The sequence below is a fragment of the Schistocerca cancellata genome, chromosome 2, assembly GCF_023864275.1.
Source record: "Schistocerca cancellata isolate TAMUIC-IGC-003103 chromosome 2, iqSchCanc2.1, whole genome shotgun sequence".
NCBI classification, from domain to species: domain Eukaryota; kingdom Metazoa; phylum Arthropoda; class Insecta; order Orthoptera; family Acrididae; genus Schistocerca; species Schistocerca cancellata.
In genome coordinates, this window is record NC_064627.1 from 332,134,216 (window position 1) to 332,158,172 (window position 23,957).

Here is a 23,957-nt window from a genome sequence, read left to right on the forward strand (position 1 = left end):
CTATGTACCCAGGCATTCTATTCAGACTATTTACCTTTTACTTTTGTATTAACAACTCCTGTGACTTTTTAAATCTTTGGCAGGAAGATACGAGGTACACAAATCAATACTCATGTATGACATCTGCACATATATGGGTATTTGAGGTCATAATAGCCCCTTCATCTCCAGAGAAGTCGTCATATTGTTGTCAGTCTTTCATGTGGTGCTGTATTTTCTTTCACAGCCGTATCCTATGTAACCTATCCAAAGCTTTTGACTGTATCAACCACGAAATTCTGCTAAATAAAGCAGACTACTATGGGTTAAATGAAATACTGGAAACATGGATTAAATCTTGCCTTACAGATAGGAAACAAAGGGTAATAATTACTGATGGTATTGGAATCCCAGCTTTATCCAAGTGGGGCACAGTCAACACTGAAGTGCCTCAAGGCTCGGTACTGGGACCCTTACTGTTTCTTATATTTATAAATGACCTCCCACACTGCACCACGTTAGTCAGAAAGTTCACCCTATTCACTGACGATACTTCTCTTCTAGTTGACAAAGCAACAGAGAACAACCGGGAAACATCTGCGAACAATGCATTTGATGACATTCTGAAATGGTTTAACTGTAATGGACTCTCTCTAAATATAAAAAAAACTCATTATGTACAGTTTCACATGGCACATAAACAACTGGGGTATATAAATATAGAATGTAATGGACAACAAATAAAGCAGGTCAACTCAGCTAAGTTCCTGGGTGTGTATATAGACTGGTCCAACCATATCATATACCAAGAGAAAAGGCTACATTCTGCAACATTTGCCTTATGCAAAATTTCATCAACCACCCACAAGGAGGCCATAAGAGCTGCTTATTTCGGATATTTCCATGCACTTTTGGCTTACAGGATCATCTTTTCGGACAACCAGCCCTTGGCAAAAATAGTTTTTATTGTGGTGTGCAACCAAGGCACTCAAGCTGGAATCTGTTTAGGAAACTGCAGGTATTTACAATGATATCTCAGTACATATACTCCTGTGTATGTTTAATTAATAAAAACCACTCTCTCCTCAAAACCAATAGTGAATATCATGATCACAACACAAGGTCAAAAGAGGACTTTCATGGTAATCAGTCAAACTATACATTTGCACAGAATGGAGTAAATTATACAGGCATCAAAATTTACAATGCTCTAATCAGTATCATAAAAAGTCCTGCTCCTAAAACACCACAAACTTCAAGAGCAAACTGAAGGAATACCTAATACAAAAGTAGTTCTATTCAGTTAGTGAATTTTTAGTACATAGGAGCAAGTTTTTATTATGCAAACGAGTTAGCCATGCAATGTAGGCATAAATTAAAGTATTTCTCGCCGTAATGTTGTACTGTTGCTCAAATACTTTGATATTGTTAATCAGAATGTGTACACATAAGTGTTCATTCTGATCTATGTAATATGTTTTTATTTCTTCTAGTGTCCCATGCTTTTACAATGAGTATTGTCATGAATTAACCATTTTGTGTGCTGTATTCTCAACATTGTAAAAATACTGACTCATTCCATATCCTTGCAATGCCATTGTTATCAGGATCAATGGAACTCGCAACAAAATAAAAAATAAATATATAACAAATGTTGCTTTTAACCAAAGGTTTTACATGTGATCCAAGATTCAAATATTTTTTTACATTGGTCCTGAAATAATTGTACTTGTAATGCAGAAGTATTTCAGCTCACAGAGTAAATTTAGATGAGCATAAGTCCTTCCTTTAACCAGTCTTTCGCATAGTATCATGTCATCTCTTTTGATTTTTTCGTATAAAAAGGCAAAATTAGCCAAAACAGACAACTCATCGTCTTCCAAGCTCGACATATTTGAAGTGTAAACTGATAGTGTGCAAGGATGCTTGGACTGTATGGAGGGGAGGGGGATTAGCTTATGCTTGCATAAAATTCTTAATCATACACGCTTATCAAGCAGTCTGGCGGGCGGGATAGCGAGAGTGAAGCAGTGAGGTGATAACGCTGGAAGCCCCTGCGTTAGACATTACGGGAGAAGTAGGCGGGCTGGCGGGTGGCAAAGCTGACCTTGGCCATGCTGTGATTACACGGGCTGGATCACGGCATGCACAGCTGTTCTCATAGACCAAGTAGCTAGCGTCCAAGATAATGTATTAGCTTGCAAGCAGTTTTGTGTTTACTGTTAATGTAATTAAAATACTGGCATCACAGATTGACTTCTAAAATCGAAGGAAAACTGTTTCATAATCATCATTAGCTATTTGAAGCCCCCTACAGAATTGATTATAGTTACGGATTTCAGCTACCCTTTTTTTTTTTTTTTTTTTTTACTTTACTTGATTAAAACCTAGTGATCCTTTACATGATTTCTACTAATTTTAGTATAGTTCTTGTATACCAGTAATATGAAAAGAAGGCTGGAAAGTTTCTATGTTTTGTGTCCTGCGTTACTCCCTTTTATGGAGTAAAAGAATTACTGTGTTATTCCGGCACTGGGCAATTAAATAGTATACCTAAATAATTTTGCTAATGCCTTTTGCATAATTCTTCTTTCAGCTTTAATCATTTCTACTAAAATCTACCATCTGAAGGCCACTTACCTTTATTCCTACACTGTATGACGCTTGACACATCATGTGACAATAATTCCAAACAGACCACTTAAGAATAAAGGGGGAAACTTGTACAAGCTTATGAAGATTTGTTTATACATTACTTCAGTTCCAGAACCACACAGTTTTAGTTATTTAAGAGACCTTCTGCACACGGAGCAACTCTAATGAAACTGCTTATCGATGCCAGTCAGTAATAGGTCTGTAGTGATAGGTCATTTACAAATTACTTCCTATTTAGTTAAACAGAGCTCCACAGATGCACGACTGCAGAGTGACTCATCAGTAGATTGCCTGAAACAAGTTGCCAACCAGTTGCCAGCAACTCAGCTTCTGCATTGCGGAATGATCTGAGTTGTGTCATGTCCTCGAACACAGTTGTCTGTTGGTTTAACCCCTTAATTCCTGAATAAATTTCTCATGGATGAAAAAAATAAAAACATAATGTCGCGCTAGAAGTACCCAAAATGCTAAGGACATGGTAGCACATGTCAGAAGCATTGGTAGCTTCTTGCATAATCCACACCTACCGCCACTGGCACTGGAAAAGAAGTAACCTTACATTTATGGCATAAGAATCGCACTGGTATGATGAGAATTCATGATGCTTGACATTAAGGGGTTAATATGAAGATAAACGAGCAGGTTGTGAACATTAGCATTGTATAGGAAGTGGAAAAAAATCCCAATTTATAAAGCTACCAGCTCCCAAGCTATTGCAGGAGGGAGTTTGACAGAGAAAGCATGGTGTGAAGACAGAAAGACATTCATGTAACATGTATGCAGTGTACTACACATCTGTTGTTCAAAATAAAATTACTGATACACCAATGAGTGCAAATGCACTAAAAGTGAAACATACTGGAATTATTCTTTTATGTGGCTCACAGCCCTTGTCCTTCTGCAAAATTGCATTTTCAAGTGGAAACGAACAGTGAAAACAGCAGGAAAACAACAAAAAAGTCACAAATCACTGATACATGTAAATGCAATGATGTTCTCACACAAACCATGTAATGTGCCCAAACCACTATAACCACACTTCCATGTATACCTGTAAACTTCAAGACATATGGGTTTTGATAATAAAAGTAGCACTGTCTTATGGCAGAAGAAATGAACTGTACCAAATCACAGTAGCACTTTTGTAGAAAAAGCTATGAATTTTCACTCTGTCTGATAAGGCTCCTTGGATGCTATTTAAGGTAAAGGCACCGGTAGTTGACCAAACACCAGTAGCTGACACTTGCAAATAAAAGTTCTTAAAATAAGAAAATCGCTTTTTTCAAAGATTTGACTGTTGTTGTATGGCGGTACCATCTAAAGCATAATTCAATAGCTATCAGATTTTTCTAGTAGCCATCTTGAAGTGGGTGCTTCTCATGGAGGTAAAAATAATTTTCAACCTCCATGGTGCTTCTGTTTGTAACAGTATGTTTGTGCTTCTCTGCTTTCATTGATTTTCTTCTCAAAATCAATAAGGAGGTAAGTTTTAGATGTGGCAAAGAAAACTTATGATATTATTATTTTTTTGTGTATAGTTTTTTAGATGGTTCCAGTATTAAACAAAGTAAGCATATTTGTGAAATATTTGTGAACTTAGGTTATGGTAAGGTCAGGCATCAGGTGCCAAGTACTGGTGCTAATATGTTCCTTATTTTTAGTAGTTGACACATCTGTCAACTACTGAGTCCAACAACTTTCTTAATACTTTTTTCATTCCCTGTATCCTCATAAGCTTAGCTCTGTGGAGTTTGTGTTAAATTTATTGTTGCATGTATAGATCCAGTAGTTGACACCCAGTGTCAACCACTAGCTCATACCATGTCAACTACTGGCATTCAAGTAATGTGAATTTCTGAAATTATGTTTTATATTATTTAGGTCATTATAATGCCACCAGTAAAAGGGAAGATGCTCAGTTATCCAGAGGAACAAATGCAGCTTGCCATCGATGCAGTACTTAATGGAATGCCTATAGCAGCAAAAGGTTTCTCGGTTCCTCGAATTATTTTAATTTACAAAATCAGAGGGAAAACACCTAGAAATCATCACATGGGTCCTGATACAGTTCTTACCAAAGATGAGGAGGATTTATTAGTACACTGGATTTGTACTATGGCTAATGTCAGATTCCCCATAACAAAACTCAAACTTCTGGACAGTGTGCAGCACCTGATTGAACAACTGAAACGTAAAAATCCCTTTGTTCTTAACCTCCAAGGGAAAACTTGGTACAATGCTTTTCTGAAGTGCCATCCCAATATTGGGATTAGAATGTCACTAAATCTGACATCAAGCATGGTAGGAGTAAAGCCAGAAGCTATAAGAAGCTGGTTTGATGAGACAGATAAATATTTAACAGAGAACAATTTTAGGTCAATTCTTCAAAGTTCCAAAAGAGTTTTTAATTTAGGTGAGACTGCTTTCTTTCTGAACCCCAAAGGAAAAAAGTGTTGGCCCTGAAAGGAGAAAAATATGTGTAACAGTAAGTGAATAGTGACACGAAAGAATGTCTAACGGTTTTGTTGACTGGAAATGCAAATGGTGATTTAGCACCTCTATTGACACTGCTTAAATACATTAGAATACCACAGGAACTAGCAGAGAGTGTACCAAAACAATGGAGAATAGGTAAATCTGAAACAGGTTGGATGACAGGTCCATTGTTCTTTGAATTTATAATGAATATTTTCCATCCTTACCTCCTAGAAAAAAAATACCACTTCCAGTCATTGTGCTTATTAAAGGCCATGCATCACATTTCACCTTACAAACTAGCAAGTTTTGTAATGAGCATGGGATAATACTCATTGTTTTGCTTCCAAATTTTACACCTCTTCTTCAACCTATTAATGTTGCTGTCTTTCATTTGTCAAAGGAAAGTTGGAAAATCAAGGTACTTCAGTGGAGATTGGAACATTTGGATCAACCGGTGCTTAAGAAGATCCATTTTGCACCCTTACTGGAACAAACTTTGGATGAGTTCATTAAACTGTCTGTCCTGCAGAATGGATTCAGGAGAACTGGACTTGTCCCATGGAATACAGAGGCTGTAGACTACTCAAAAATTCCATCAGTGAGTGATGATGTTATAATTACTACTCACAGAACTGCCACTTCTGAAAAATTAAACTTAAGAGCTGGATTAGAGGTTCTAGAAACATACATTGGGAAAGATAAACTTTAATGTTTTGAGTCTTCAAGTGATGTGTGGGGAGGAAATATAAATAACCATTCTTTGTTTTTGCTTTGGAGGGAAATTAAAAATAATTGTCATAATTCTGTCCTTTCCCAGTCTGTTGATGACACAAATAACTGTGTGGCAAATCAAAATGAAAATGTGGAGGAAGGAAATGTCCATCCAGATGAAAAACAAAATAAGGAAGTAATCGAAAATAAAAAAAACAGGAAGACATGAAAAGCTTGGCAGGCAACAACCAAAATAAAGAAAGAGAGGAGACTAATGTAACAGACCAGTGTGTCACGCCCAAGAATTCAATGAAAAATTCTGATTTTCCTCAGTGTGCTTCTAGTGTAAATATTAATAGGAAATCAGGGGACCAACTAATCCCCTCCCCATTCAAACATGCATTATTTTGGCTACAGAATACAGAAAAACAAGGGAAAAGAAGATTAAGAGAAAAACTTCTAAGTGTTGTGACATCCAACCAGTGGCAGAAATATCATCATAAGAAGGAACAACTGAAGCTACAAAGAGAAAGACTAAAAGCTGAGAGAGCAGAAGCATGAAAACTGAAGAAAGAACAGTCTAAGATTGCTAAGAAGCTCAAGAAGCAAACTAAAGCAGAGAATCGTAGAAAGCCAAAAGTGCACAAGAAAAGAACAATTTCAGTGTCCTCAGATTCTGAAGATGAAGAATGGAGTGAGTCAGGCAGCAGTATGGATGACATTAGTATGCTCTCTGATAGTGATTCACAGACATCTGATGGCAAGGAAGATGACAATTCTGATCAAACAATTATAACAGAAAAAGAAACAGCAAACAAAGAAGAAAATACTAATAAATTTTATAAAAATGGCGAATATCTTCTTGTTTCTTTTCCTGGAAAAAGAGATATTTCAAATATGTTTGTAGTGTTCAGTGGGTGTTTGAGGATGGTGAAACATAAGTAACAGCTCTAAAATCTTGCAACTGTCAGAAAAAAGATTTTTATGTTGATCAAAATGATGTCAGTGTTATTAGTCCATCACAGGTTATTGACAAGCTTCCTTTACCTCTCTCAGATATCACTAATGAACATTTGAAATATGAATTCCATAACAGTATTGACTGTGATATGTAGACTAAAGTTATTTATTTAGTGTCAACTACTGAATATTTTTCCTGTCAACTACTGAAACTTACGTGTATCACTACTGTCAACTACTGATGACTGCACTTATACTTTTGTTATAATTTTTATTTACCATTTAATGTACCTTAACATAGTGAATTACAATAAATATCAAATCACAAAAGATCAAAGAAACTGAAGATTAATTGTATTTGTGCCTGACATCCACTTGTATTCATAAATATCAAATTAAAGTAGTTTCATTTCTTGAGGTGTCAACTACTGGTGCCTTTACCTTACAGCCTCCAGTTTATGTTTCTTTGAATATGCGGATACATCTAGAAATTTCTTCATTTTCTTATTCATGTGTATTAATGATAACAATAATAGAGAAGGCATGCGACAGCAGCAGTTTCTCATTTCAGAGGTACGCTGCATGTGGAACTAGTTGCCAGCCAGACAGCACCCAGTTTTCGATTTAGATTCCTTGATTGTTTCATTCCTTTTCACTTGATCCATGTGTGGATGGCCTTTTGGTTACCTTTCAGTTAAACAGAGGCATAAATCCAAACAAACTACTCCGGAAACCAGTATGAAAAGTTCTTAAACTTTATCTGCTTCAGTGTTCAGACATTTTTCCCACAGTGGTCCTTAGTTCTCACAGGTGGGAGAACTAACATGTCCTCTTCTGCATTTACATCACTAACCTCCACCCATGTTGGTCGAGTAATACATTTAAGATATCAGTAGTACCATCAGAGATCCTGAAGTTAAACATAAACATAAAACTAAGTTCCTTTTGTTTCCGTATTGATCTAAAAAGAAACCAAGTCCTTGTAGACCCTATGAACTATCACAGTACATATAACAACCTGTGGAGTTACATTAGTATCTCCTATAATTTTAGATAACATTACTGGGAAACAGCGATCTGTCATTTAAGTAAAATTAGTAAAATATAGTTTCGATCACACTATCACTATCGCTTGTGCCTTTGTCCCACAAGTTGCATGGGGTTGGCATGGTTAAATTGGATTTGGCAGGTTAATTTGAAGGGGTGGCCGGATGCCCTTCATGCCACAACCCCGTACCCCCCTGCACGGATTCAGAGTACCCCATCTGTCTGCGTCTAGTGTAAATAATGGAAAAGTGTGGATGTGTTTCAAATGCCTGTGAGTCGTGTAACTGAGGTGGGATGTGGGGACCAGACTGGTAGTCACCTAAAGGGATGTGGAAAACTGCCTAAAAACCACATCCAGGCTGGCCAGCACACCGGCCCTCATTGTTAATCCAGTAGGCAGATTCGATGCGGGGCCGGCGCGCCTACCCGAGTCCAGGAAGCAGCGCATTAGCGCTCTTGGCTAACCTGGTGGGTATAGTTTGAATCACACTGTCATTTATTAAAAATATGACCTGTCTAGTAGCAGGCCATCTTCAGCTAATGCACCATCTGGATGATGATGATGCTTGGAACAGCTGTTGTAGGCATATCATCATCAGCTGGATGGTGCATTATCTGTAGGTGACCTAGTATTAGAGGCCGAAACTGGTCATATTTTTAATAAATGACTGCGCAACCAAGAATTTTTTTTTTTACTAATTTTAATTAACATCCTCTGTTGTCACATCATAATCAGCAACTATTTTCAGCATCCTTACAAATGAAAGCTACCGTACCTTGAAGCACTCTCTACACATTCTAATATACTGAGGTCTACATGAAATATATTACAGTTGCAAATAGGGGCAACCACCAGCTATGTAAGACAATGATAAAAATGAAAATTTGAGCTGGACTGGCACTTGAACCTGGATTTCCCACTTTATGCATGTCTGAAGGAACATAGCATTGTTCTTCTTAATAACACAGGCACTGCAATATCACTCAGTGTGGCCTGAGATCCCAGTTGGTGCACTGGTGCACATCGACAGTGCAGAAAGATATGTATATAGCTTCTTTTCTGTGTTTATTTAGTAGATTCTTACTTAAATTGCGTGTGAGTTTCGTATAGGAGGTGTAATTTCGAGTTTTAGTTACTGTTATTGTAAATTCAGGCAGATTGTAGCGCAGTTGTTAGGCATTTGTACAGGTTAGTTCATACATTCTTTGCGTGTTTCCCTTGTATTATCTAGGCACGGACTCGTGTTTCAGTAACTGTTGTTCAACATCGATTAGAATGGACAGGGACTATGATTGCTGTGTTCGGATGAGGGCTGAGTTGGCATCCCTTCACTCACAGCTGCAGGCGGCGCTGACTTCGGTCGCACAGCTTGAGGCTGTTGCCAATGGGCACCACTATGGGGAGCCGGACTTGGGTATCACGGGGATGTCAACCTCGTCCCATCTGTCCCCAGATCGGACTGCCGCTGTGGTTGCCCCGGTTGCTACCTGCAGTGGGTCTGAGCCCTCACCTGTCGTTGATTGGGAGGTCGTTCCAAGGCATGGCAGGCAGCGAAAGATGTCCCCAGAGGCTGATCAGAAAGCTTCCCCAGTGGGTCTGGCAAACAGGTTTCAGGTACTGTCTCTGTCTTAGCCAGATGCAGCTGCCTGCCCTGTTTCAGAGGATGATTCTCAGCCTTCAAGGTCCGAGAAATCGCAGAGGTTAGGGCTTATTGATAGTTGGGAGCTCCAATGTTGGGCGCATAATGGGGCCCCTTAGGGATATGGCGGCTAAGGGGGGGAAGAAATCCAGTGTGCACTCTGTGTACATTCCGGGTGGAGTCATTTCTGATGTGGAAAGGGTCCTTCCGGATACCATGAAGAGCACAGGGTGCAGCCAGCTGCAGGTGGTGGCACATGTCGGCACTAATAACGTGTGTCGCTTTGGATCTGAGGAAATTCTCTCTGGATTCCAATGTCTATCTGATTTGGTGAAGGCTGCCCATCTTGCTTACAAGATGAAAGCAGAGCTCTCCATCTGCAGCATCATTGACAGAACTGACTGCGGACCTTTGGTGCAGAGCCGGTTGGAGGGTCTTAATCAGAGGCTCAGACGGTTTTGCGACCGTGTTGGCTGCAGATTCCTTGACTTGCGCCATAGGGTGGTGGGGTTTCGGGTTCTGCTGAATAGGTCAGGAATTCACTACACTCAGCTGGCGGCTACATGGGTAGTGGAGGCTGTGTAGCGTGGACTGGGTGGTTTTTTAGGTTAGAAGGCCTCTGGAAAATACGGGGTGGGCTGCAATCTCAAAGGGTGCATGCCAAATACAGGACGTGCTTGGATCAAGGAACAGTCGGAATTGTAGTTGTAAATTGTTGTAGTTGTGCTGGGAAAGTCCCTGAGCTTCAAGCACTAATAGAAAGCACAGAAGCTGAAATCGTTATAGGTACAGAAAGCTGGCTAAAGCCTGAAATAAGTTCTGCAGAAATTTTTACGAAGTCTCAGACAGTGTTCAGGAAAGATAGATTAGGCAGAATTGGTGGTGGAGTGTTTGTGTCTGCCAGTAGTGGTTTATCTTGTAGTGAAGTTGAAGTAGATACTCCATGTGAATTGGTATGGGTGGAGTTTATACTTAACAGCCGAACTACGTTAATAATTGGCTCCTTTTACCGACCCCCAGATTCCAATGATATAGTTGCTGAACAGTTCAGAGAAAATTGTAAATGGTTGTGAAAACACACTTGACCTCTTAGCCACAAACAATCCAGAGCTAATAGAGAGCATCATGACTGATACAGGGATTAGTGATCACAAGGTCATTGTAGGTAGGCTCAATACTGTTTCTTCCAAATCCACCAGAAACAAACGCAAAATAATTTTATTTAAAAAAGCAGATAAAGTGTCACTAGAAGCCTTCCTAAGAGACAATCTCCATTCCTTCCGAACTGACTATGCAAATGTAGACGAGATGTGGCTCAAATTCAAAGATATAGTAGCAACAGCAATTGACAGATTCATACCTCATAAATTGGTAAGAGATGGAACTCATCCCCCATGGTACACAAAACATGTCCGAGTGCTGTTGCAGAGGCAACGGAAAAAGCATGCGAAGTTCAGAAGAACGCGAAATCCCAAAGATTGGCTAAAATTTACAGATGCGCGAAATTTGGCACGGACTTCAGTACGAGATGCCTTTAATAGGTTCCACAATGAAACATTGTCTCAACATTTGGTAGAAAATCTGAAGAAATTCTGGTCGTATGTAAAGTACACAAGTGGCAAAACGCAGTCAATACCTTCGCTGCGCAGCGCCGATGGTACTGTTACCGACGACTGTGCCGCTAAAGCGGAGTTATTGATCGCAGTTTTCCGAAATTCCTTCACCAGGGAAGACAAATGTAATATTCCAGAATTTGAAACGTGAACAGCTGCTAGCATGAGTTTCTTAGAAGTAGATACCTTAGGGGTTGCGAAGCAACTCAAATCGCTTGGTACGGGCAAGTCTTCAGGTCCAGACTGTATACCAATTAGGTTCCTTTCAGATTATGCTGATACAATAGCTCCCTACTTAACAATCGTATACAACCGCTCACTCACCGATAGATCTGTACCTACAGATTGGAAAATTGCGCAGGTCGCACCAGTGTTTAAGAAGGGTATTAGGAGTAATCCATCGAACTACAGACCTATATCATTGACGTCGGTTTGCAGTAGGGTTTTGGAGCATATACTGTATTCAAACATTATGAATCACCTCGAAGGGAATGATCTATTGGTATGTAATCAGCATGGTTTCAGAAAACATCGTTCTTGTGCAACGCAGCTAGCTCTTTATTCCCACGAAGTAATGGCCGCTATCAAGAGGGGATCTCAAGTTGATTCCGTATCTCTAGATTTCCGGAAAGCTTTTGACACCATTCCTCACAAGCGACTTCTAATCAAGCTGCGGGCCTATGGGGTATCATCACAGTTGTGTGACTGGATTCGTGATTTCCTGTCGGAAATGTCGCAATTCGTAGTAATAGACGGCAAATCATTGAGTAAAACTGAAGTGATATCAGGTGTTCCCCAGGGAAGTGTCCTGGGACCTCTGCTGATCCTGATCTATATAAATGACCTGGGTGACAATCTGAGCAGTTCTTTTAGTTTGTTCGCAGATGATGCTGTAATTTACCGTCTAGTAAGGTCATCCGAAGACCAGTATCAGTTGCAAAGCGATTTAGAAAAGATTGCTGTATGGTGTGGCAGGTGGCAGTTGATGCTAAATAATGAAAAGTGTGAGGTGATCCACATGAGTTCCAAAAGAAATCCGTTGGAATTCATTATTCGATAAATAGTACAATTCTCAAGGCTGTCAATTCAACTAAGTACCTGGGTGTTAAAATTTGAACAACTTCAGGTTGAAAGACCACATAGATAATATTGTGGGGAAGACGAGCCAAAGGTTGCGTTTCATTGGCAGGACACTTAGAATATGCAACAAGTCCACTAAAGAGACAGCTTACACTACACTAGTTCATCCCCTGTTAGAATATTGCTGTGCGGTGTGGGATCCTTACCAGGTGGGATTGACGGAGGACATGGAAGGGGTGCAAAAAAGGGCAGCTCATTTTGTATTATCATGTAATAGGGGAGAGAATGTGGCAGATATGATACGCGAGTTGGGATGGAAGTCATTAAAGCAAAGACGTTTTTCGTTGCGGCGAGATCTATTTACGAAATTTCAGTCACCAACTTTCTCTTCTGAATGCGAAAATATTTTGTTGAGCCCAACCTACATTTCTAGGAATGATCATCAAAAGAAAATAAGAGAAATCAGAGCTCGAACAGAAAGGTTTAGGTGTTCGTTTTTCGCGCACGCTGCTCGGGAGTGGGATGGTAGAGAGATAGTATGATTGTGGTTCGATGAACCCGCTGCCAAGCACTTAAATGTGAATTGCAGAGTAATCATGTAGATGTAGATGTAGATGTAGACATGCTGAGGTATGCTAGCTTGATCTTGGAGTTGCCTTCTGCCAGAGTGCTACAAAAAGTGACACTCTGTATCAAATGCTTCAGCAGTTAATTGCTGTTATTTTGATAGTATTCTCTGTTGGGGTTATTACTTTCTACCATACACTATATGTTATGGGCTGTTACTCTATCTGGGTTGAATGGAGAGTTGTGTATGCCGAAAGACACCTATTGTACACCCTCCACACTATCAGCTACCTGGGCAGCAGTTTTCAACATGTAGCACAGTTTGAACCACTCAGGGAAGCCTACAGTTCTCAACCGTTTTTTACGTCTAGGAAGTCTCGACATAGCTTGTCCAGAGCCTTTGGAAATTCTGGCTCATGTTCCACTTAATTCAGAAAGAGGAAAGCCACAATCAGTTCTCGAGACAATGTTGCAGATTCTGAGCTTTGTTGAAATTCCATGATTGAGGCTAGTCTTCTCAACCTTCTCTGCAATTTGTTGGAATGCTCTAATTATGACCTTTGTGCCCATAGAAAGGCAGTGTTCTTTACAATGTGCACCACAATTTTCAGTTGGTTAACCCTGCTTTCCTAATGGCTGCTGGAACAGCGTCTTCAAAATGTTGAATAGGGCCTCCAGGCACACACACAAAGTGGACATGTTGGTCCTTTCCATTCCTTGCTGACATTTCCATAAGAGGTACCATTATCCACCATACTCATTTCAAGTAGGTATGCTCAGAGTGATACTTAAAAACAAACTAGGATATTTGATATAGTAAAATAACATTATACTCAGTAACTTCATTGTTTCAATTCTAGATGTCAATCAGCGCCCATGATAACATACGTGCTTTGAAAACTAATGTGCAGTGAACCTTCATGGCTGCTGTTCCTTAATTTTTCTGCTCTGTCATTAATTGGAGATAACAAGAATGTAAACACTGAATATTGAAATCAAGCGTTTTAGGTGGGCTACTCACAAACTGTGACAGTCATCAAATCTTTATTGTAAGAATGAAGAATCTATGTAATGGTAGAGTAATTGGGCTTCAGACAGTTGATAGTGGTCTCACTCAGGAATTCGTACTGTGTTCATATCTATACATATTAAACTCTATGCACATTATGCAACTGATTTAGATGCACTTAGCCAGTAGCGTGCAGCACATCCTGTCACCCTGAAAGCAGTAACATGTAGTCACATGAATTCTATGAGACACCAAAAGCACTGAGAAGCCATTCTTATCTGTGATCACTCAAGCACCTCCCACAGCTCAATGAGATTTTTACCTGAGTCCATGTACGCATATGTCATTGCATGGCATCACTGAGGTGCTCAACAGGACTAGAGTCAGCAGATATAAACAGGAGCACAAGGATCTTTGTATCTGTCAAATGTTCTTCTAGCCATTCTGACCAATCCAGGAGAGTTGAGAAGGTGGGAGACAGTAGGAGACATACTAGGAATTCAGATTCATCCCATGTTGACAACTGTGCACATCATCTTATGCTATTTTTGTATGGATTGGTGCTCTGCCATTAGTGTGTGCCAATGTGGACCAGGATTTTTTCCTCTGGGCCAATTTATTTCTGTTTTGAACAGTCAATGGTGGGCTGCATTTTTGTTAATCTGTATGCCCTTTGTTGTATGCTGAGTTAAGGTAGGTGTGTGGACCAGTTGCCTATGTACTCCATTCCCCTTTCTTTCTTGGTGATGTGGCTGCCTACAACTTGTTTCCCAGCATTGGATAGGCAAGTAATATTTTTTATTGCAGACCATCTCTCCACTATTCCATTTGAGTTGACAGTGACCTCTTTCAATGGCTGTGGACTCTGGCCACGCATGTTTTCTCAAACTAAGGTACTCACTGTTCACTTTTGACAAGGTTGCATGTTAAATGTCTGTTGCATACATGACTTTGAGGGTAAAGTAGGCTCTATCTCAAACACAACCAAATTCATTGTTATGTGTCTTGCTGCCATTCAGATCAGGTCCAAGATGGCCGCCGAGTAAGAGACGCCAGAAACCATTTCCAGAAAGTTAAGTGATTTAGACAGGAATATAATTTAGTTTAACCCCGACAACAAATTAAATACATGCATTAGTGTATCATTTAGTCTTGCCGTTAAAGGTTTGACTTTTCTTTGCGTATTTTTTCAGAAAACACGAAAAGATCGTAACTTCGCGAAGTCCCGCTTAGGCTTAAATTTTGTAAACGTGTTTGTTTCTTGTTTCACGGTAACTTAACTAATTTCTCGGTAACAAATAAGTAAACTACCGTAAATAGCGTATAACTTCATTGTTTTAATACAGATTTCAGAAAAACAGCGTAACTTTATTTCAGAAACTTGCTTATATACATTTGTTTATAGGCCTAATTCTCGTAACGTTTTTAGAGAATCAAAGTTAAAGTATCTCGTTTAATTGCCCTTTTTTGATTCCATCGAGTGAAATATAAAATAAATAGCGTATATCTTCATTGTTTTAATACAGATCTCAGATAAACAGCGGAATTTTAAATCAGAAACTTGCTTATATACATTTGTGAATAGGCTTAATTCTTGTAACGTCTTTTTTTGATTTTTGGTAATTTAATTGATTTATTCTAGCTAAAGTATTATTTTTGCTATGAGTGAGAAGTGCCTGACTTGCCGTAGAATTGTTAGTTCCGGGGTTTGGTGTGATGGATGCAGTAGTTTTTTTCACTGGGGGGACTGCAGTGGTGTGGGTGTCGGGAAAGTGGATCAGGCTCATCAGTGGTTATGTAGGATTTGCAGCAGAGATAGGAAGATAGTGGAACAGGAGGGGAAAATTGCTGCCCTTCAGGCTGAGCTAGATCAGGCTAGGGAAGATCTGGACAGGTTAAGGAGGGAGAAGGGCAAAGAGAGGTGGGAAGTGACAACAGGTAGCAGAAGGAACAGGCGTAGAACTAAGTCTGACAGTTTTGTGGTGAATGTCAAAAATAAGTTTGACCTGTTGCTTCAGTTAGAAACTGATGAGCCTCAAGCAGAAGTAGGTGTAGACAGGACACAACAAACTTTCAATAGGAAATTGAAAAAGAATGTAGGAAAGCCATCGAAAAGGAAGAAAGTTTTGTTGTTTGGCAGTTCTCATGCCAGAGGTGTAGGCCAACTTCTGCAGGAGGAATTAGGACCAGAATACCAAGTCACAAATTTTTTCAAACCAAGTGCTAGTCTGGATCAGGTGACAGTGGATTTAGGTTCACTCTGTAAAGGATTTACCAGGGAAGACACCGTGGTTATTGTGGGAGGGCCAGGGAACAGCATCGACAGAGATCCTGGGTACAGTATAGAGTGTGACCTGGTAAAGATTGCGTCAGCATTGAGACACACCAATGTTGAATTTGTATCTGTCCTGAGACGCCATGACCGGCCTCATTTGAACTCTTCTGTTGGGAGAGTTAATTTGGAGTTGGAACGGCTGCTTGGGTCGGGTGTGGGGGCTCATATTGGTGTGGTTCCTGTTGATTCTCTCAGTAGGTGGGACTATACCAGGCACGGCCTACATCTCAACAGGAAAGGGAAGGGGAAACTGGCTGGGGTAATAGCAGGAAATTTAAGGGGGGGAGGCACTGCCATGAATGGTAAAATACCAGTGGTTACAGGTGTTGGAGCAGCACCTTTTTTAGGATCGGTAAGACAGAAAGATGTCAAGTTCTACGAGAGGTCAGGATTGAAACAAATCTTCAGTTTAGGAAAGAAATTAAACAGCACAATTCTAGCACAGTGGATCACCAATCACAGCTGTCAATTATAAATTTTCACCAATCACCAGAATGGTGAATGGTATGACGCCATTAATAAATATAGACCTTAATCAGAAGCATATAGCTAAGGTAGAATATTCCAAATTTTTAGGTGTGTCCATTGATGAGAGATTAAATTGGAAGAAACACATTGATGATCTGCTGAAACGTTTGAGTTCAGCTACTTATGCAATAAGGGTCATTGCAAATTTTGGTGATAAACATCTTAGTAAATTAGCTTACTACGCCTATTTTCACTTGTTGCTTTCATATGGCATCATATTTTGGGGTAATTCATCACTGAGGAATAAAGTATTTATTGCACAAAAGCGTGTAATCAGAATAATAGCTGGAGTCCACCCAAGATCATCCTGCAGACATTTATTTAAGGATCTAGGGATATTCACAGTAGCTTCTCAGTATATATACTCTCTTATGAAATTTGTTATTAACAACCAAACCCAATTCAAAAGTAATAGCAGTGTGCGTAACTACAATACTAGGAGAAAGGATGATCTTCACTATTGAAGATTAAATCTAACTTTGGCACAGAAAGGGGTGAATTATACTGGCACTAAAGTCTTTGGTCACTTACCAAATAGTATCAAAAGTCTGACAGATAACCAACAAGTATTTAAGAAGAAATTAAAAGAATTTCTGAATGACAACTGCTTCTACTCCATAGAGGAATTTTTAGATATAAATTTAAAAAACAAAAACAAAAGAAAATATTAAAAAAAAATAAAAAAAACACAAAAAAATGAAAAAGTTGTTATGTTAACTTAAGTATGTTGTTAAATTAACTTAATTATGTCATGTATTGGAAAATTTGACTCGTTCCACATCATTATGAAATATCGTATTCATGATCCATGGAACTAGTATTTAATCTAATCTAATCTAATCTTACACTCATCTGTGTTGCTGCCAGCCAGTGCATGGTTGATGACATCCTCTTGCATTTTACATGGCAACAGAAATGCTCTCTCTCTCTCTCTCTCTCTCTCTCTCTCTCTCTCTCTCTCTCTCTCTCTCCCCCTCTCCCTCTCTCTCTCCATTTCAGCAGCTGTCTCTAATTCAGTCGTCATGAGTATATAGACACAAGATTTTAATCAGTTAGTAAACTACAATATAATTCAGAAATGTGTATTAATTAACTTTCTCCGGGCAGTTGACATTACTCTCACAATTTTTCAAATGCATATTTTCTTTTTATTTCTTCTGACTTCACTAGCAGATAGCTTGATGCCATATATTTGCAGGATCATGATTTTGGTCTTATGTTCTGTAATTACTGAGCACCTTATTTCTATCACATTTTTAATGATCTTGAGGAAGAATGAATACTTCTTGATATGGTACTTACTGTTTTAGATACTAGTGATATTTGGCACAGTCAGACACATATAGGTATAAAGATGTGAGAAAGGCATGCACAATATACAGGATGTATGATAAGTCACTCCCTATTTTTAAACAGTTATAGTCTTTATTTATGAGCCAATTTTCTTAGAACTACTTTTGTTAGAAACAGAACTCCTTGAGGTTTTGTTTAACATCATTTTAAACATCCATATAATCTCCAGTATTCTCTCCACATTTTTTAAATGAACTAGAATGTGTGATACTGCTGCCTGCAACATGTTAGATGGAACATTGGATAACACATCAGATTTTACTGCTTCCAGTTCACTAAGTTGCATGGTTTTCTCTTGTAAACCACCTCCTTAGGCAACTCGCAGAGAAAAAGTTACAAGACTTTAAATGAGGGCTGTGGGCAGGCTGTGCATCTGCACCATGCTTGCCAATCCTATGACCTGGGAAATGATCATGCAGTCACTGGCAGACATCATTTGCAATATGAGCAGGCACTCCGTCCTTCATGAAGTGAAGATGTGGATAGTTCCATTGTGAAATTACAGACCTTACATGATCTTGCACAATTTTCAGGTATCTTTTGCGATTCATTGTGTTCTGCAGAAAGAACTTTGCATGTTGTGATATCATATCATATTGTCACCTTCGAATGCCTGTGTGATTTTACAACATATTTGTGTAGGTTTTTGGCTACCAAATAATGGTGGTCATGCCTGTTTATAAATCCTCCAACATGAAAAACTGCCTCATCAGTCCACAGAATGTCCTCAAAAAGTTCAGGCCAATCATCATTACAACCCATTTTTCTATCACAATCATAAGGAAACAATTGTTGCACATAATGGGGCTTCCATAGCATAAAAGTGAGAATCACTGCAACTGCGTAACGTGAAAGACCACATTCACGAGATGCTTGACTCAATGATTTCTTAGGGTTCTTTGTGAACATTTCATGAACTCTGTCAACATTCCCTTGTGTCCTCAAATTTGATGGTCTTCCTGATCTTTTTGCAACACTCCCTGTTGTTAGTAATTACGAATAGCAATTTTTAACTTTTTTTTTTTAATATGGTGTTGTACGGGTCTCTCATTCAGCTCTCCTCCATCCTTGTCTCACATACACATTCCCTGACTTCATAACTGGCTGCTATTTTAGCCTATTCTTTCCAGTCAACACAGGTGGCGTTTTCCAACTGAAACAAAAGAAAAATAATGTTAAATACAACCTCAGGGAGTGCTGTTTCTAATGAAAGTATTTCTAAAAAAAATTGGTTCATAAATAAATAAATTATAACTGTTTAAAAATAGGGAGCCACTTGTCAGATGCCCTGTACTTCCTCCAGAAATGCCTCATTCACTATATTCTGTATTGTATCAATAGCGTACTGTATGGAAGCCATAACAATTACTATAAGGAAGTAGTACAATATAGCAGATCTTCCACATAAAGCATGACACTTTATGGAACATTCCCCTAAAAATAATACAGAGCCCACTAAAAACCACCAGCCACCTCCCTCACAATATTTGGTTTATTTATTTGTTTGTTTTTATTTATTTAGCCATTCATGGACATTTTAAAATGTATGGATGTTGTCAGTTGCGTACATTCTTATATTTATACAGTTTGTTGTTACATTTAGTTAAACATTGTGACATATAAGTTATTTACAATCATTTTTTCTCCTTATCAAAATATTGTGAAACAAAAGCTATTTACAATCATTTTGTACTAAGGAATTCACTTATAGTGTAAAAGCAGTTTTCCTGCAAAAACAATGTGAGATTTTTCCTAAAGCAGTACATGTTATCTGCTTCTTTTATTTTGTGCGGCAGTTTATTATAAGTTTTACACCTTCATACAAGAAGCTATTTTGAGTCTTACGTTTATTCTTCCTGTCTAGGTGAAGTCAATGACTTGTTCTTGTAATGAAAACTGCTATTTGTGCTATAATTTTCTATATTTTTCCTGATGTACACTATAGTTTGGAATATAAATTCACAAGGAAGAGTTCGGATTTCTAACATTTTGAAAAGTTCTCTGCAGTGGGCCACTTACTGTTTTTTGTTATAATTCTTACTGCTCTCTTTTGCATTTTAAATACTGTTTGTAAATTCTGATCACTGTTTCCCCAGAATATAATACCATAACTGATTACTGAATGAACATAACTAAAGTATACAGTTCTCAAACATTCACTACTGCATGCAGATAAAAGGACTCTAAGTGCATAACATGTTGTGGATATCTTTTTCGAAAGTTTCATAGCATGTTCATTCCACTTCATTTGGCTGTCAATGTGCAACCCTAAAAATTTTGTTGTGGGTACATCATCTATGGAGATGTTATCTAGTTTTAAATTTAAGGGACTCTGTTTTCTGTTCATTCTATTTCATTGTATTTGTTTTCTTTACATTGAGAGTTACTTGGTTTTCCTGAGACCATTTGTGAACATCCCTCAGCACTTCAGTAGAATTTTCCAACATTTGTGCTGTTGTGTTACTGGTGATTACTATGTTGCTGTCATCTGCAAACAATATCTTCTCTCCATGGCTGGTATGTTGCGGGAAATCATTTATATACACCAGAAATAATACAGGGCCAAGTACACTTCCTTGAGGGACCCCAATATTGATATATTGTGGATTAGATATGTGTTTCTCAATGTACTTTGATCCACTGGAGACAGGTGTGATCTCTACTGACTGTACTCTGCTTTCTAGATATGAATGAAACTATTTGAGAACCACTCCCCTTACTCCTAGTGCCTCTAATTTCTCTAATTTATGCGACAGCTTCTGGTGGTCAACTGTATCAAATGCCTTAGAGAAGTCCAGGAAAAGGCCAGTTACATAGCTGTTCTCATAGCTGTTCTCATCTAGTGCTTTTAAAACTGTTTTTGTAAATTGTGCTATTGCAGATTCTGTACCTCTACCAGGCCTGAAACCATACTGGTCATTGCAGAGGAGGTTGAATTTACTTAGATAGCTCAAAAGCCTGTTTTTCATTATTGTTTCTATCACTTTGGAAAAGCATGACAATAGGGCTATTGGTCTGTAGTTCTCAACGTTTTCTACGTCATCTTCCTTGTGAACTGGTAAAATTTTGGCATGCTTCGGATAGTCAGGGAAGCAACCAGTTTTGAAGGATTCATTTATGATTTCTGTTAGTGGAGCATTTATACCGTTTATGCATTTTTTCAGCACACACATTAGGATTTCATCTAAACCTGCCGAGTTTTTGTTCTTTAATTGCCTTACAACATTGCATACCTTCTCCTCAGTAGTTGGAAGCAATACCATTGAGTTTGCTATATGCTTCTGTATTGGTTGATTAGCACCTTTTGGAAATTTTTTCTGTAAGTTCATTGCAATGCTGCTAAAGTAGGTATTCACATAATTTGCTAATTCTTTCAGGCTACTTTCTAAGTTTTTCTTGTTCCTGATTTGTGTGTTTGTACCTCCCTGCTTCACAGTTCCTGTTTCTTGTTTCACTACAGCCCATGTAGCTTTACTTTTATTATTGGCTAAATTTATGAACCTATCATTGGCTGATTTTTTTGCAGAGTTGAGTACCTTCTTGTAGATCCTTATGTAGTTTTTATAGTAGTGCAAAAAAACTATTGTCCTTTTTAATGGAGTTTAGGTATTTACAAGTTTGAGCACTTTTTCTAATTCCTTTAGCAATCCATTTATTGTTGGGGGTGTTCCAATGGGAATTAATGCTTTGGGGAATGTTTCTTCAAATTTTAATTTAAACTCAGACATAAAATTGGAGAACTTGCTATTCACTTTAATTTCTATGTATATTCCTTCCCAACTTTCGTGTGCTAACTATAAGGAAAACTCTTGCAAAGCTGATGGAGAGTAGACTCCTTTACATACATGCAGTTTTGATTCTTTTTTTACACAAGCTTTTACTTTTATAATCTGACATAGATGGTCAGACAGTCCCAGATTTTTGACAAATATATCACAGTTTTCTCTGCTTACATCTGTAGCTACATGGTCAATGGTAGATGATGAATGTGTGGTTATTCTTGTTGCACAGTTGACTAATGAAGATAGACCAAAACTATGTAGGATATTCATAAATGTGTTACTGGCGTCATCTGTTTTATTTGTATTTATGTTAAAGTCGCCACACAAAAGGATATTATGTTTCAGAGTCTATGCTAGTTCTAGGCTTTGTATAAGTTTTGAAAAGAATATCTCTAAAATACCCCTGGCAGAATGATATACACATAATATAGTTAGTTTCTTGGGCATATTTATAGCAAATATCTCTATTGCTGACACTTCAAAGTCTTTGTCTACACTTAACATGATAATATCATTTTTGACTTTAAATTCAATGCTGTTCTTAAAGTACATACATGATCCTCCACCTTTTATTGTGTTTCTGCAATAACAACATGCTTGGATATATGAGGGTAAATTTATGTTTAGATTTCACTTTATTTACACCAGTGCTCTGTAATACAGCTAACAGTGCTGTCTAGGATTTGTAACTTGACTTCCAACTGTTGCACTTTGTTTCTTACACACTGAATATTTTGGTGGAGTACTGTTAGACATTCAATGTTACTTATCTCAGTGGCTTCTTTTTTGTCATATCTGCAATTTAAAAAAATCCTTCAGACGGGAAGGAGGTGTCCTTTTCCGTCTACTTACTGCCCCATGGATGGTTGATTCCATGTCTGCTGCTGCTCCTGCTATTGCTGGGATTTCTGCTGTTACTGCTGTCTGTGATGCTGCTGTTGATGGTGATGCTGTTGTTGGCATTGATGTTCCAATTATTGGTTGTACTGCTGCTCCTGCTATTGCTGGGATTTCTATTGTTACTGCTGTATGTGATGCTGCTGTTAATGGTGATGCTGTTGTTGGCAGTTTTGCTTCAGTTATTATTTGTACTGCTGCATTTTGTGTAACTGCTATTGGTTGTGTTTTTTCTGCTGCTTTTTTTGTTGCTGGTATCATCTGTGATGAGATGGCTTCTCCATTTTGAGTTGATACAGTAATAGGCATGATGTTGTTTTTTGTGTACATCATCTCAGCCTGCACCTAAAGAGTTCAAGATTCAAAAGACTGCAGATGATAAACTCTATACAGTTCTGAAACAAGGTAGCTCAGAGGCCATTAACAGATTGCAAACTTTTACTGAGCAATTTATTATGAAAATAAATCCCATTTTTGTCTAATAACTCTTTGAGTTCTATTTTCTTAGTGTCTTATACTGGGTCCTTTATTTAGTGAATATGTGAGCTAAATATTTGTAATAATTGGTGTATGTTCTGGAGTGAATTGTGTGTGTGTAAATTGTAGATTGTTCCTTATAAAAGATGAATTGTGAAGGAAACAACAAGTCATATTTGCTAATGTAATAATAAATTGTCTCATATATAGTTATGCCAGTTATTTCTGAAGAGACAAACATAGAGAAAGGAACTCTCCATGCTACTGTATCATGTGCAAGGTCCTTATTCTCGAAACAACTTCTGCAGCCTTCATCCATACATAGTATATTATTATGAAAAATTATTACCAGCACATCAGAAATCTTCTTAGTAACTGTTTAGTATTGTATTCTAGTCTAAAGAAAAGATATGAATATAAAAAACAGGCATTTTATTAGATAAATCAGAATTATACAATCAATGCTTTCAGAAGTGAAAATGTTTACAAAAATATTGTATACTGTCTGTCACACTAACAAGTCTACATCTATGTCAGTTATTTGATAGCCTACATTTGTTCATTTTTATCAACAAAGTATTTGATCTAATACACTGTAACTTAGATATTAACATTTATTAAACAATGGGATAAGCAAAGATCCACAAAACTAGAATATCATTCTACCACGTAAGTGCAGCTTACTATGTATTTCATTTCTCAGATATTATTTGTGCTGTATAATGAAAATGGACCAATTAATATACAATGTAATACAGTACAGAAGGCATGCAGATTCACATGCTTCTCAGAAGCATAGCAAAAAAGTTTGTTACAGACTAAATAAATTCTTGACACACTCTCTTT

The 23,957-nt window shown here is 38.1% G+C and overlaps 1 protein-coding gene across 1 annotated transcript in view; it reads left to right on the plus strand.

Annotated features, from left to right (window-relative positions):
- Positions 1-23,957, plus strand: part of LOC126161711 (androgen-dependent TFPI-regulating protein-like) — a 217,044-nt gene that overhangs the window by 117,377 nt on the left and 75,710 nt on the right. The window lies entirely within an intron of this gene.